Source organism: Cupressus sempervirens, chromosome 10 (assembly GCF_028749045.1).
Source record: "Cupressus sempervirens isolate cs-2001-9-10 chromosome 10, ASM2874904v1, whole genome shotgun sequence".
Classification (NCBI taxonomy): domain Eukaryota; kingdom Viridiplantae; phylum Streptophyta; class Pinopsida; order Cupressales; family Cupressaceae; genus Cupressus; species Cupressus sempervirens.
In genome coordinates this window covers 624341924-624357508 of record NC_143127.1, presented here as the reverse complement: position 1 = coordinate 624357508, position 15585 = coordinate 624341924, and the positions used below count along the sequence as shown (strand labels likewise).

At 34.3% G+C, this 15585-nt stretch overlaps 1 pseudogene; it reads left to right on the top strand.

The window, feature by feature from the left end:
* Positions 1-523: 523 nt before the first annotated feature.
* Positions 524-14206, top strand: LOC149535392 (exportin-2 pseudogene; annotated as a pseudogene).
* The last annotated feature ends 1379 nt before the right edge of the window (positions 14207-15585 follow it).

Here is a 15585-nt window from a genome sequence, read left to right as displayed (position 1 = left end):
TTTAAGATATTCAATATTAAATATCACAACAAAATTAGTGGCAATTGTTCTATATTACAGAAGTTTGGCAGTAAAACCTTCACAAAGATGGAAAGCGAAAGGGCAACCCTTGTTTGCAAATTTCATCTTTGCCAAAAATTGAACGACAATTTGTTTTCCAATATTGACGCACAAGCTTTCTCAGATTCTTCTCCTATTATTGTTTTTGCTTCAACTTTTACAAATCAGAGAGGATAATACATAATCGAGGTGTATCCTCTATCGAAGAGATTAGTGTTGGAAACCCTCTGGGAGTAATTTGTTGATCACAGGATGCAATACATGCCATAAATTTTTTTCAATCCCTATCGCAGTGTTTCTTGCAAACCCTAGTGCCCAATTTACAGTTGAGGAGACAGGCAGAGGAGAATCTGAAATAGGCAACCAATCAGCCAGGCTATGGGATTGCAATACTGCACTTGCTGTGGAGGAAATCGTTGTGGACCATCCTAGATCTTCCATCTATTAGAACATTAATCTCGACATGGAGAAGAATGAAGAGAAGTTCCAAGAATATTTCAAGGACTTTTACTCTCTCGTTTGTGGTTTACTCATGAAAGTTTCTACGACGCCCATTCATAACCAATTGGTTGTTACTGTTAAGTGTTTGACAATGGTAAGAAATGATATTTATCATGTATTATTTAGTGGCATCAATGTTCATAGGGACTCTTTTATTAGATGTGTGAGTAAAATAGAAACTAACTGTTGGACAAAATGCCTCAAATTGCTCACGAATAGGGTATTGGTTTAACAACTCTGCAACCTCCCACCTTCTACTGTAAAATTCCAATAGCTTATGTAATTAATATTAATATTCTTCTTTTAAGATTAAATTAATGATTCGATATAGTCTTTGAATTGGTTTTGTATGCTAAGCATCATTATTGTTAACCGTGTAGCTTTTTAACTAAACATATTGATCTATATTTCATAAAAATTAATTCTAGAAAAACCATTTCTCATAAATATCTATCATCATTATTATTGTTATGTATCTATGATGCAAATAGTTTTATATGGATGAAATTCCAGTGACAATTAAAATAGAGAGAAGTCCAGAGAGGCATATCATAGGAATTGATTAATGAATATAATCTAAAGTCTACAGAATACAAATGCTATAGCAATACTTGAATCGCTTGTGAATTGGTGAATGGGCTTGTAACTCATTATAGGGAACAAACGACGGGTATGATCTCAATGCACATACAGAACATGCAAGCAAAGTATGTCGTGAATCCCATTGTAAGCTAGAAGGAGAAGCATTGTGCTATATACTTTGTGGTTCTCTGTCAACTAAATAGGCTGCAAGAGCATTAATAAGAACTGATTCGATCTATTTTGAGCAATTTGTCATGACCATGATATTTCCCGATTTGTAGAGCGAGGATGTGAACTCACAAGCATTATTGAAGGTTGATACTTTTGATTTTATCACAACATTCTCCTAACAAATTCCTAAGGCCAGTGCTCTAAGTTTGATTCCTAATTTAATGAGATTCCTTTGACCTGAATCCAATGTTGTCAATTTCTATGCTGCTCGTTTAATTCAGAAAATATTGATTATTAAGGAAGGAAATCAGTTACGTTATGCTTCAACATACATCAATCAATTTATGTACCCTCTTATGACCATTCTATTTAATGTACCTAAATTTCCAGAGTCCCAAGATAATGAATTGTAATGAATTGGATAATAAGGGTTTGGGAATCACAGACTTTGGTGGAGATTTTGCAATTTCCTACCTTATAGATTTAATGACCATTCTCAATGAAAGTTTCTAAGAATCCTAAAAATCTCATTTTAAATCGTTATTTGTTTGAGTTAGTTGATGGATTGGTAAGACTATCCCATGAAAATGAGCCAAGTTTGATTACAAGTTTTGAAGTGAATTAGTTTCAAGTTTTGCAAACTATTATAGTTAATCATGTGGCTGATTTCATACCATACACGCTTCGACTACTAGCACATCTTATGGAAATAAATTGGCGTGCTCTTCCTCCAACATAAATTCTGATTTTCCAGTTTCTTTTTTCCCTTGACATCTAACAGAAAAAAGCCAATGTTCTTGTTGTTGTAATGCTATTGTAGCCCTATTTAGAAAAGTATCCACAATAAGTGAGTCAAGAGAGGCATCCGAGTCAGTTCCTTTGCATATTTGGTAAGATAATTTCATAAAATAACACAAAAAGTTCAAGGTTTCACGTACTAAAAATTACAATGCAATTTTTAATCTTTGAAGCAATATCTTTTATTTGGAAAATATCTCGAGTGTACACTTTGTTCAACTTCAAGACACGTGATGAGCCTCTAAAAGGCCATTATTTTGAGAACCTTTTATCTTGTTTTTAGACAATTACCTTGCAAGAAACATTTGATGACTCTATGGTTTAAGCAAAAGAACTTATGTTTTTATGAATATATTATCTATATGTTAAGACATGAAGTTTGAAGTATAGATTGTTTAGATATGTTGTGTTTGCTTGAATCTATGGATTTCTATGGTTTAATGAAGGAATATTACACGTTGATAAATATCTCCTAATCTATACTATGTTTGGGTAGGTTCCTTCCTACAGTTGTTGGATTTGAAAGAGTGATAATTTGAACATTATACCTTTTATAACATTGATGATAAAATGAATATGTATGTATGTAGAAGTTGTTGCATTTAATGTTTTGTAGGTGTTTTCCATGCACATTCAAGTCAGCATTTCAATGCTAAGTCAAAGCTGACCAGATTGATGAATCATCACAAAAACAAGAATATGGTGTGATTTCTATTATGGTAGTGCATGAATATAGCTTCCTCAACCTACTATATTCTTGGAGGAGTTAAAATGCAGTTAATGATATTTTTGTTGTGAACTTTATGATCTGTAATTGATCCTCATTGATGGAGTGATAGTAGAAGTAGGAAGTTTTTTTCACTTTCCTTTAAATAATTTCTATTGTAACCTTGAAATGGGATAGTTTTCCTAGTTTTGATCGGAAGGAAGATGGATTGTTCTATTCAACAGTGTGTAATCATGCTTTCAGATATAATCTCTTATTATGAATTAATAGAATATGAAGTTCATGTTTCCACCTTCAAACTTGATTTTTTTTTTGTTCACTCATCCAAGGGGGCCTAGTTGGTGAGTGAACTACTTTGTTAGAATATATTTTATTTCTTTTCTTGTTTCTTTGCCAAGTAAAATTCTGTTGTGCATGCAACCATTGACAATAGAATCATTGAATTGTTCCTACAACATAGGTGCATAAGTAGATTTATTGTTTGCAACATTACCTTAATCTTTAAGATAGAATGTCATTTCAATTCCTAGCTTAGTTTGCTTCAGCATTTCTTTCATGTTTTAGTTATAATGACTTAAAGAGGAATCAAAGCACATAACTTGCAGTCACCCTCTCAAGATTATGCTCCTGGGTTGATAAAATAAAATAAAGTTAGTATGTTATTCTTAAGAAAATATATGATTCTTTCTAATTATAGAGTCAATGTAGAAGGATGTACAATCCTTTGTTACTAAGGCATTTAGCCTACAGACCATTTTTGGCACCATTGCAATGGAAGGTGTCAATCTAATTCAACCCTAAAGTCATTATGTTAGATTAGAATTTGCATTATTTTGCATGCATAGAAGAAGAGAACACTTTGGGAGATTTCTTCCCCATAATATTTAGGAAGACATTTTTAATATTGAACCTGAAGAACTTCACAACGAGAATGAAGAAGAACCTTTTGAAAATCTATTTGTTGCTGCTCAAGAACAAATACCCTCATCCTCTAATGAATCCTTGCATCTGAATGATCTCTTTGCCAAACTTGAATACCAACATAGTCAACTTTCTCTTGTCATCTATCAAGCTCCATTAATAGTACCCCCTCCAGGAATGGCTTAGCCTCAACCAACATTTTCTTTTCCTATCCCTCCTTAGCAAGGTAACCAAAATTTGAAAAAAAATACCTGTTGTTGCACTCCCCAAGTTTTATGGCTTGATCACTAAAGCCCCTGAAACCTTTCTCTTTGAGTTTGACATACTATGTAAAGTTATGACTACACAACTGATGCCCACAAATTGAAATCATTTCCTTCTACCCTCAAAGAAGCTGCTCTGAGATGGTTCTTAGGGTTGGGTGCCAATGTTGTAGCAGATTGGCCTATAATGAGAAATCTATTTCTCACAATGTATAAGGAATACATTAGGGGTCGAGATTTAAAAGGGGGCAAAATTTTCAAAATATCCCAAAAGGATGATGAAACCCAATGAAGATTATGTTTCCTGGTTCATGTTAAACCTGCAGTGTAACACACAACATCAATTGAATGAGGAGTCAAAGAAGCATCTTTTTCTGAGAGGTGTAAATGAAGGAAGCATTAAAGCTCTATACTTTATGGTAGGAGGGGATATCACTCAAAAGACTTGGACTGATATACAGAGTATATGAATGAATTATTCTAGAGCTACTATGAAGAAAGGTAGGGGACTTAGAAACCTACCACATAATTCCAATGGTAGTTCAGGAGTATCCAAGATGGACTTATCTAATTTACTATCAAACTTTAAAAAAGACATCATTAATGATGTAGCCACTCATCTAGACACCATGCAAGCCCAAAGAAAGAAAGATGAAATTGATGCCATGTTGACTGAATACTGTCCACATTGTAGAGAAAGGAAAAAGTACTATAGATGTACGTCTGTTGCAAGTATGGACACACAACCAATGCCAACCAAGTGTAAAACCATTGATGAAAATGGGGACATACTTTATGTCACTCAAAGAAGGCCATGGGAACAAAGATAAGATATGCCACAAGATCCTCTTCAAAGTTATAATAATAAAAATCAATGGAAAATTTTTCAAAATACTAGTTTTAGTGGAAATCATAGTTGGTAACAACCTCACCAGGGTTGGCAACAACCTCAACAAGGTTGGTAACAACCTTAGCAGGATTGGAAACAACCTCAAAATTGGAGTACCCAATTTAGTCAACCAACCCTATTTCCACCAGCTCAACAATAAGCTTTAATGCCTCCTCCTATGGCTACTAATACTCCTTCCAAGAAAATCCAACTACAAGTTCAACCTAATCCTAATTCAAACAATACTAAACATCAGGATCAACAACAAAGCTATGCCATTTCATTGAATGATATTCACTTAAGGTTAGGTGCCACTCTTCCTGCTCCCCAAAAACCTATAATAACTGAAGTTAAGGATCCCCCTATTGAGCATACAAATGATTCAAGTCAGCATACTTCTCCTGTAGCCAAAGAACCTCCATTTCCCCATAGGTTGATAGAACAAGTCCATCCCATGGAGAACCATGCAGTCATTGATTCGCTTAATCAACTAAAAAAAAATGATAGTAAAAATACCATTGTTGGATGCTATTAAGGAAGTCCCTGCCTATACTAAAGCTATTAAGGAAGCATGCATTAAGAAGCTAGGAAGGAAGAAGAAAGATCCAAAAACTATTCATGTCCTAAGAAAGTTGCCTAACTTAATGCTAGAAAAATTAACTGTACCCATATACTCTAACCCTAGGTGTCTTGTAGTTACGATCACTATTCATGGGATCTAAATTCAAAATTCTTTGGTTGACTTAGGAGCATCTATTAATGTCATGACAAAGGAGGTACTATCTCTATTGCATATCATTACCCTTAGAGAGATCCCCACCATCCTTCAACTTGCTGAGAGCTCTACCATTAAACCAGATGGGATGATAGAAGATGTTATAGTCACTTTAAATTTATGAGAATATCCTATTTATTTTGTTGTTCTCTTTCCAAAGGCCACTATGGGAGGATATCCTTTAATCTTAGGGAGACCATAGTTAGCCACTGTAGATGCTTATATAGCTTTCCAATCTAGGAAGATGACAATATCCAATTGTGTTCATACCAAGAAACTAACTTTATACTCCCCTACTCAACCATTGTTACTAGATGACCAAGTAATTTGGCCAGACTTGGGTGATGATGATCTAGAAGCCAATTTCATCTATCAATTGATGATGATAGGTAGAGAATCATTTATAACCACTCGAAAGGAAGATAAAATAATTTCATCCATTATTCTAAATGAATATAGAATAGAATCTCCAATGTGTCCTTGAACTAAATGTACATTAGAAACCATTTTACCATCTTTGAATTCACTACATCATTTAGAAGCTTCACAATTTCTCCATTCATTATTACCTCATGATATTGATTCTTCTCCTGTTACCCAATTATCCATGGTAGATAAGTTTATTAAGATGGAAATTTGTCTAGGCAAGGAGCTGAATGTAAACAATGCTTTATCACCCTACCAACAAGAATCTATGTTGTAGTTACTGTAGGAGAATCAAAGTGCATTTACTTGGGACTAAATGGACATGAAAGGAATAGATCCTATGCTCTGCACTCACAAGATTTACATTAGCCCTAACTTCAAACCTGTCCAACAGCCTTAGAGGAGAGTTAACCATGTCTTAAAAGCTATTTTTAAGAATGAATTACATAAACTATTAAGTGCTGGTTTTATATACCCCATCTCTAATAGTCAATGTGTCTCACCCCTGGTCATAGTACCCAAAAGGGGAGGAAAATGGCAAGTTTGTGTAGATTATAGGGAGCTCAATTCAACCACTAAGAAGGACCATTTCCCATTCCCATTTATAGACCAAGTCCTTGACAACCTAGCTGGAAAAAAGTATTTTTCTTTTTTGGATGGTTTTGGTGGTTACAATTAGATTCAAATAGCCCTAGCAGATCAATAAAAAACAAATTTTACCTACCCATGGCGAACATTTTACTACTCAGTCTTTCTTTTTGACCTGTGCAATACCCTAGCCACATTTGAATGAGTTGTCATCAGTATCTTTTCAGATATTTCTATTGACTATATGGAGATCTATATGGATGATTTTACTATTTATGGTGCTAATTTTGCAGAAGCAAAATAAAATTTGGAAACAGTGCTTAAAAGATGTTAGGACTATAACCTTTCCTTAAATAGTGAGAAATGTTTTATGATGATGGAGGAAGGGGTATTCCTAGGCCATTTCATTTCATATAAGGGAATCCAAGTAGATCTAGCAAATATTGAAGTCATTAGTATCTTGCCTACATTGGAGAAGCAAAAGGACATGCATAGTTTTTTGGGACATGTTTGCTATTGCAGAAGATTTATTAAAAAATTCAGTCAACTTTCAACACCTCTCTACAACTTGCTCAAAAAGGATTTTGAATTTTTTTGGGACTCTGACCATGTAGCATCCTTCTTGTAGGTTAAGGAAGTACTTACCACAGTGCGTATTTTGAGAGGACCTAACTGGGGCTTGCCTTTCACATTCATACAAATGACTCAAATTATTCTATTGGTGCTATGTTGGACCAAAATGTAGACTCTGTTGAACATTATTTATTTCATCAGTAAGAATTTGCAAGGTGCAAAATTTAATTACACAGTCATTGAAAAGGAATTACTTATAGGCATCTATGCCCTCAATAAGTTTAGGCATTACATTACTGGATATGAGATATGTTTTCACATTGACCATTATGCTATAAAGTATTTGGTGAACAAACCTAAAATTTTAGGAAGATTGGCTCGATGGTTATTGCTCATGTAAGAATTCAACATCACCATAGTTGATAAACCTGGTAAAGCCAATGTGGTAGCCAAATTTCTTTCTCAGTTGCATGTCCCTAATGATCCTGCAACCATTAAGATAGTTTTCCAAATGAGCACCTTTTTCTAGTGGTTGCACAAAACCCATGGTATCTAGATATTGCTAACTACCTCACCATAGGAAAAATACAAGTATACTTCTCTGCCCAAGCAAAAAAGTTACTAGTAGAGAAGAACTTTAATTATTCATGGATTGATGGATTCATGTTCTATATTGGCCTTGATCAATTCATGTGTAGATTTCTAAGACAAGATGAAACATATGATGTCTTGAAGGCTTATCATGATAAGCCCTATGGAGATCACTTTGCAACCAAAAGAATAGCCTTCAAAATCTTGACAACTAGGTATTATTGGCCAAGTTTGCACAAGGATGCAGCTAGATCTACAAAGAAATGTGATAAGTGCCAATGAATGGGAAGACCCACTAAATCAAATGAAATGCTCCTATAGCCTCAAGTAGTTGTCACACCCTTTAACAAATGGGGGATTGACTTTATAGGACCCATTAAAACTACTTCCCAAGGCAAATCCTACATTCTAGTGTGCATTGACTACATAACCAAATGGGAAGAGGCTAAACCCATGAAACACCCTAGGGATGTCAACGTGGAATTTTTTTTTTATGAATCTATCTTTACATGGTTTGGCATTCCTAGGAAATTGACATCTGATCAAGGGACTCATTTTACATCAAACTTGATAACTTCCCTAATTAAGGAGTATACTATCACACATGGTAAATCATCCCCTTATCATACTCAAGCTAAAGGTCAAGTAGAAGTTACTAATAGGGAGTTGGAATCTATTCTCACCAAGACTGTAGCACTTCATAGGAAGGATTGGGCCACATTCCTTCTTAAAGCTCTTTGGGCTTATAGAACCACCTAGAAGTCCACAATTGGTTTTACTCCCTTCAAAATTGTTTATGGAAAGTTAGTAGTAATGCCTATAGAATTCAAATATAAAACCTTGAAGATTTCCTTAGAGCTTGAGATAGAACTCAATATTTCCCAATAGGACCAAGTCCTAACTCTAAATGATCTTGATGAATGGAGGAAATCTGCATTGAACAATACTAAGCTCATTCAACACCAAAGAAAATAGTGGCATGACCAGTTTATTAAAAAAAAAATGTTTGTTGTAGGATATTGGGCACTCCTTTATGACTCAAAGTACCAACATAATCTAGGGAAGTTCCAAACACACTACTTAGGACCCTATGAGATTGTTTTTGTATTTCCAAATGGCACAGTTTAGTTATCTATCATTGATCCTATTTGCTTTAAGATAATTATCAATGGGAATCATCTCAAGCTTTACCATAAACCAATTAGTCATGATGAGTTCCTATAGAAATTCCAACACACAATGAGGATATTGTCATTCCTATAGCCAATGCGTTTGGGTCTCCTACCCTGACTCCTAATGCTTCTTGACTCCAATCAAGGCATTCATAATAAACACTTTCTTTTGGGAAGTACCTTCTTCACACCCATTCCACTTGACCTTCTCTCTCTCTTCCATTTTACCATTCCATCCTATCACTCTATCAATTCCAGTGATATTTCTAGAACATCTTTCCTCCAACAGTTTCTAGGTGCTTCTTGCATAACTTTGCATGCATTTTATTCTATTTTATTTATGCTTTTTTGTGATTTGGTATTATTTATAATTCTTCACTCTTGCCTATCTTGGCCTGGTAGAACCTATGCCTTTCTTTAGTTGGGGGGAGGGAAATATTTAAATGTTTTCTTTTTAAAATTTCAAATCACATGTACCTTCAAAGTGCATAGAAATGACTAGAAATAAGTGCATATTTAATATCACATCTTGGTGACATGTCCTTCTGTTATTGCATCATTATGAAATTAAGAACATTAAAAGTAGTTACTTAACGTTTAATGATGGTTTGCAATTTGTTCGGGTGACAATCTTGTACACATGTGAAAATTATGAAATTTGATGCAAGAAGGATATTATGAGATATGGTATATTAAACTCCCCAAGTACATGTTTTTTTTGGAACACCAGGGCTAGTGATGTAAAACTTGATTTGCTAAGCTTCAGAACATCAAGTTTTTTCCACAATTCACCTATAATTAAACATGGGTGGAGGTATATAGAGGAATGAGCTCATTGATCATTGAGTTCTTTTGGGAGATGCAGTTAGCTATGAAATGTTTAGGAGAAGGGGATAGTTGGATTATATTCTTAGTTTGAATGGATTCGATGAAGAGGTAGCTCTTCAATTCATGACCACCTTAAGGGATGGCATTCTAGTGGTTAAAGGTCTAAGAATTGAGTTCTCAAAGGAGGTAATCACTGAGGTCATTGGATTTCCCCAAGAACGCAAAAAATAGGAGAAAGAGTTTAACTTGAGGATAGCTAGGGCACAATTCAATATACACCAGGACCCACCATTGGACATTGATAAGAAACAAGGTACTTTGAGGCTATCCTTGCTAGTGGAGTTTATTCAACCCACTGCATTTATCATCTAGTATTTAATGTGTGAGGGATGTTACAAATACTTGCATGCTCTACATTTCAAAATATTGGCCCACCTATGGCATAATTATTGACAAGGAAACCTTCCAAATTTCCTATTTAACATTATTAAGAAGCAAGCTTATCTAGTGCAATCAAGAAGGTATCACTCTATCTCTCACCATGGTCTAATAAAATTAATTGTACAAAGATAATTCAATAAGAAAGAAATTGGATCATAGGAGGAGTTCTTATAGTTAAAAGAGGTAGAGCCTAGGTTGGTTAGCCTTAGAGGCTAGGGTGTAGGATGAAGGGAAAGAACACCCACAAGTTTTTGTAAAATTATCCCGAGAACTAAAAATGCTCCTGAAGCCTCTCCCTCTAGTCTTAGACCAAATAAGAAGAGGATTTACAAGGCTAAACCCTCCATTGTAAGCAAAAAAGTGGAAGTTTTTAGTGCTCCTAAGGCCTCATCATCTGTCAAGAATAGGTCTTCCGCTAAGAAAGAAAAAGGTAAAATTTTGGAACCTGAAGTAGAAAGGATAGAACAATTGCATGTTGAGAGTAACCTTAATGAACCCTTGCACTCTTATGAGGGGGAAGATCTAGAAAAACCTCTTGAAGTGCTTGTGGTAGAAACACCTATAAGTAAGAGGGAATGAAAGAATCCTCCATGCTTGTCAACACCACCCACAAGGCAAAGTGCTAGACTCTCCAAGAGTAGGGTTCCACAAGCCTCTGTTCCCATAGTTACCCTTGAAGTATCTGAAAGTGAAAAGGAGTCCTCTCCTAAGGAAAAAGAGCAACAAACTAAAGCTAGTGAAACTCAGTGCAAAACCTAGAATCTACAACTAGAAGCTGAGTGTAGTGTTGATTATGTGCTTATCGATAGTGATAAGGAATCTAGTGAGCTTGAAATGTCTGAGGAATTTGAAGAAAACCCTACTATGTAAGACATTAGTGAAAATTCTGCAAAACTCCATTCAAAAAATTATCTAGAATTTCAACCTAAAATTGTTAAAGAAGTATTAGAAAAACTAGATCAAGAAGAGTTAGATACAATAGCTGTAGTAGCCATAGAATCTAATAAGGAAGAAAACGAGGAAAAAACTATTGTCATAAGAAAAAGAGGGTGCTCCACACTGCAGAATGTCAAAAAAACTCACCATTTGGCACCTGAATGGATAGACCTCTTTAATCATGAGTCATTGCCACCACCAGACCTATCTAAACCTTTGTCTATAGGAATTAATTTGTTTCAATAACTGTTATGAGAAAGATCTCAATAGAAATTAGAGAAAGAAAAATTAAAGCATGTTATGGATGAGCAGAATTTCCAGTTGAAACAAAGTTTAGATCATAATGAAGTTCTTAAAAGAAGAATTGAGCAGATTACATGATTGATTCCTGAATTAATGGAATGTAGGTTTCCATCGCTCATATATACTTTGTTTCTTAAAGAATAATTTGAAAATTATAAATTGACTCAAATTGTGGAAGGTCTTAACCCCTCTATCTCTACCCCACATGATTTTTATGATGTATTTTGATCTATTCTATGGCTTTGAAAATTTTACTATGTGAATTGTATCTCACAATCTAATAGTTCCTAATGACACTAAATGGAACCCAGTCTTGTATGTAGGCGATGTATAGTTAAGGGGATAATGTCATGTATATAAAATGAAATAATCAGAGAACATCAAGCTGCACCCTACATGGAGAATGAGATAACAACACCCTTGTTCATGAGACCAAAAGTTCAACATTCTAGACGGACATATTTGGATTGGATCTCTATTTTGGGCAATCTTGGAGGACTTGGTAAGGTGAGTATAGTTAGAGAATAGGCCTTTATAGACTAGGAACAACACTTATCTTAGGATTTTGAGATAGTAGTTGTTGTCTTAAGGTAGTGATGGGTTGGAGTGCCACATGATTTAAAAATAAGAGAATCGCATTCTCCACAAAACTTGACTCTTGCTACAACTAAGATTCCTTGGTATATTGACTTGGGGAGAAATTAGTGTAAACATTGGTTACCATTAAGATATCAGCCCTTAGTTCTCCTCCAGCCACTACTAGCAACAAATGACAATGCAGAAGATCATTACATGACTATTGAAGTTCAATACTAGAAGAGGCTCAAGAAAAATTATGGATACTTAGATTATGTGAAGAATGAACCAAGTGAAAGGGCACCTAGTGACTAGTGAGTATGGATCTAGATCCAAAACTTCATGATTGTTGGAGACTAGCAATAGATCAATTGGGGGGAATGATGAGCCTCTAAAAGGCCATTATTTTGAGAACCTTTTATCTTATTTTTAGACAATTATCTTGCAAGAAACATTTGATGACTCTATGATTTAAGGAAAAGAGCTTATGTTTTTATGAATATATTATCTATATGTTAAGACATGAAGATTGAAGTATAGATTTTTTAGATATGTTGTGTTTTCTTGAATCTATGGATTTCTATGGTCTAATAAAGGAATATTTCATGCTCATAAATATCTTCTCATCTATGCTATGTTTGGGTAGCTTCCTTCTTATAGTCGTAGGATTTGCAAGAGTGATAATTTGAACATTATACCTTTTCTAACATTGATGATGAAATATATATATAGAAGTTGTTGGGTTTAGTGTTTTGTAGGTGTTTTTCATGCACATTCAAGTTAGCATTTCAATGCTAAGTCAAAGCTGACCAGATTGATGAATCACCACAACAAACAGAATATGGTGTGATTTCTATTATGGTAGCGCATGAATATAGCTTCCTCAACCTGCTATATTCCTGGAGGTGTTAAACCATAGTTAATGATATTTTTGTTGTGGACTTTGTGGTATGTAGTTGATCTTCATTGATGGAGTGATCGTAGAAGTAGGAAGTTGTTGTTGCTTTCCTTTAAATAATTTCTATTGTAACCTTGAAAAGGGATATTTTTCCTAGTTTTGACTAGAAGGAAGATAGATTTTTCTGTTTAGTAGTGTGTAATCTTGTTTTCTGATGTAATCTCTTATTATGAGTGAATAGAATATAGTGTTTGAGTTTCCACCTTCAGACTTGATTGTTTTTCTGTTCACTCATCCAAGGGGGCCCACTTGGTGAGTGAACTACTTTGTTTGAATAGATTTTATTTATTTTTTTGTTTCTTTGCAAATTAGAATTCTATTATTCCTGCAGCCATTGATGACAAAATCATTGAACTATTCTTGCAACATAGGTGCATAAGTAGATTTATTGTTTGCAGCATTACCTTAAACTTTAAGACAAAATATCATTTCAGTTCCTAGCTTAGTTTCCTTTAACATTTCTTTCCTATTTTAGTTGTAATGACTTAAGGAGGAATTAGAGCATATACTTTGCAGTCACTCTCTCAAGCTTACACTCTTAGGTTGACAAAATAAAATGAAGTTAGTATTTTATTCTTAGGAAAATACATGATTATGTGTAATCATAGAGTCAATGTAGAAGGATGTCCAATCCTTTATTACTAAGGTATTTAGCTGACCGGCCAACACACATATTGTTAAATTTGATAAAGTAGTTATAGTTTTCATACCTCTCTTTTTTGTTGATAATAGCCATATAGCTCTTACACTCTATCAATGTAGTTCATCCGAACATTTTTTGTAATTTTGGAGCAATTTTGGGTGTCTACACTCAAATTGTTGTGGGATTTCATGAGAAAAAAGTTGTGCTTGGTTTCATCGACAAGGATTTTATGTGAATCTCTAGTATTCTTGAATGATTGACACATTCATCTTTGGCAGAAAAGTAGTGATCTAGCATTATGAGTTTTCTTGTTAGGCAAGGAGGAGAGAGAGTGCTAGAGGAGGTAGAAATTCTAGACCTAGAAGACAGTGTGGGAAAGGCTCCAACATTTTCTCAACTTTACAATGCTAGAAAGAAAGAGGAGGATCTAGTTAAGGGTGTTAAAGATACAAAAATTGTAAGTCAAAGGTCATTAACTTTGTAAACTTTTCTTTGTCAAATTTTCTCCTTTTTCCAAGGAAAATGCATACCAATAGATTGTTACTATTACACACCTACAACAACAAAACATAAAGAAGAAATACACACAAAAAAATAGCAAAATATGTTCTATTTTAGAACAGGGGAAGCTCTATTTTTTAATAAAGGAAAAATATAATTTTATTGCCGCATACCTTAGTAAAAAACATTACACTACTTTTATTTTGGAGACCACCTTGCATATAAAAGGAACCTACGATGACTACAGGTTTTGTTAACTGCTTGTAACAACAGATTACAAATGTTTCATTTTTCCAATTAAAATGCATAAACTACGGTGACTGATCTTGCATAGATGGAGGAAGTTTCAAATAACTCATCCTTATTGAAAATGAAGTAATTAAACTACGTTGCAAATCCAATTGGAGAGGTGGAGCTGTAGTTTATTAATCATGCAATTTTTTTAATGAAACAATGAAGCTGGAAATAATTTGCATGATTTACTCAAATGCAAACTAGAGAGAAACGGTGGAACTAGAAGTTTGAACTGAGCATCAATCTTCATAGACTTATCAAAATGATTTACACAGAAATCTGAGACTTTCTCAATAGGTAAAATAACACATTCCATGGAATATAAAATGAATTAAGGAAGACCGATGTAATGACTGCCCCTGCAAAATGAATGCCACATCAACAATCTTCGTAATATCAAAAAAATCAACGAGAGTCAAAGTCTTTTGAATATTGACTAGTCAACATTAGTCGGTTAACTATCATTAACTTTACATATATGCTCAAATTTAAAAGAAACTATAAATTTGTTACCAGATTACTAATACCAGATACCAGATACCAAGAAGTATAACCATGGCGACCAAGTTGAAAAGAGCTCCAGAACCTATCTAAGAACACAAGGGCGAGAATATTGTAGGAGTGCTTTAACACCCTACCATGAAGCTGTTAAACTTCCCCTAAATATTTCCTGACATGAAAGATACCCAGCCCGACAACGAGATAGTCTAATCAAGTAAAACCAAGAGAAGTAATGGAATTGTGCTACACAAATAGTGTCAAGAACATTAATCGGTCAACAAGATAACCAAACAACATTTTCTTAGTTGTCACTTCAGTACCATTATTTATAATAAGTAGAACATAACAAGGTTTATCCATCATTGAGTACCATACTTCCATCCACATACAAGGATAAAACCATAAAGTTCTTTAATCATGGATCAATCAATTACAACATTTTAGTGCATCTCTAGCAAGAATTTTAATCCAAATTCAATGTATTACCACCAATTCTCTTTTGACACATGTTAGACATACAAATAGGTTAAGCCAATCACATAGCTATCAATGAAAACCTTCATAGAT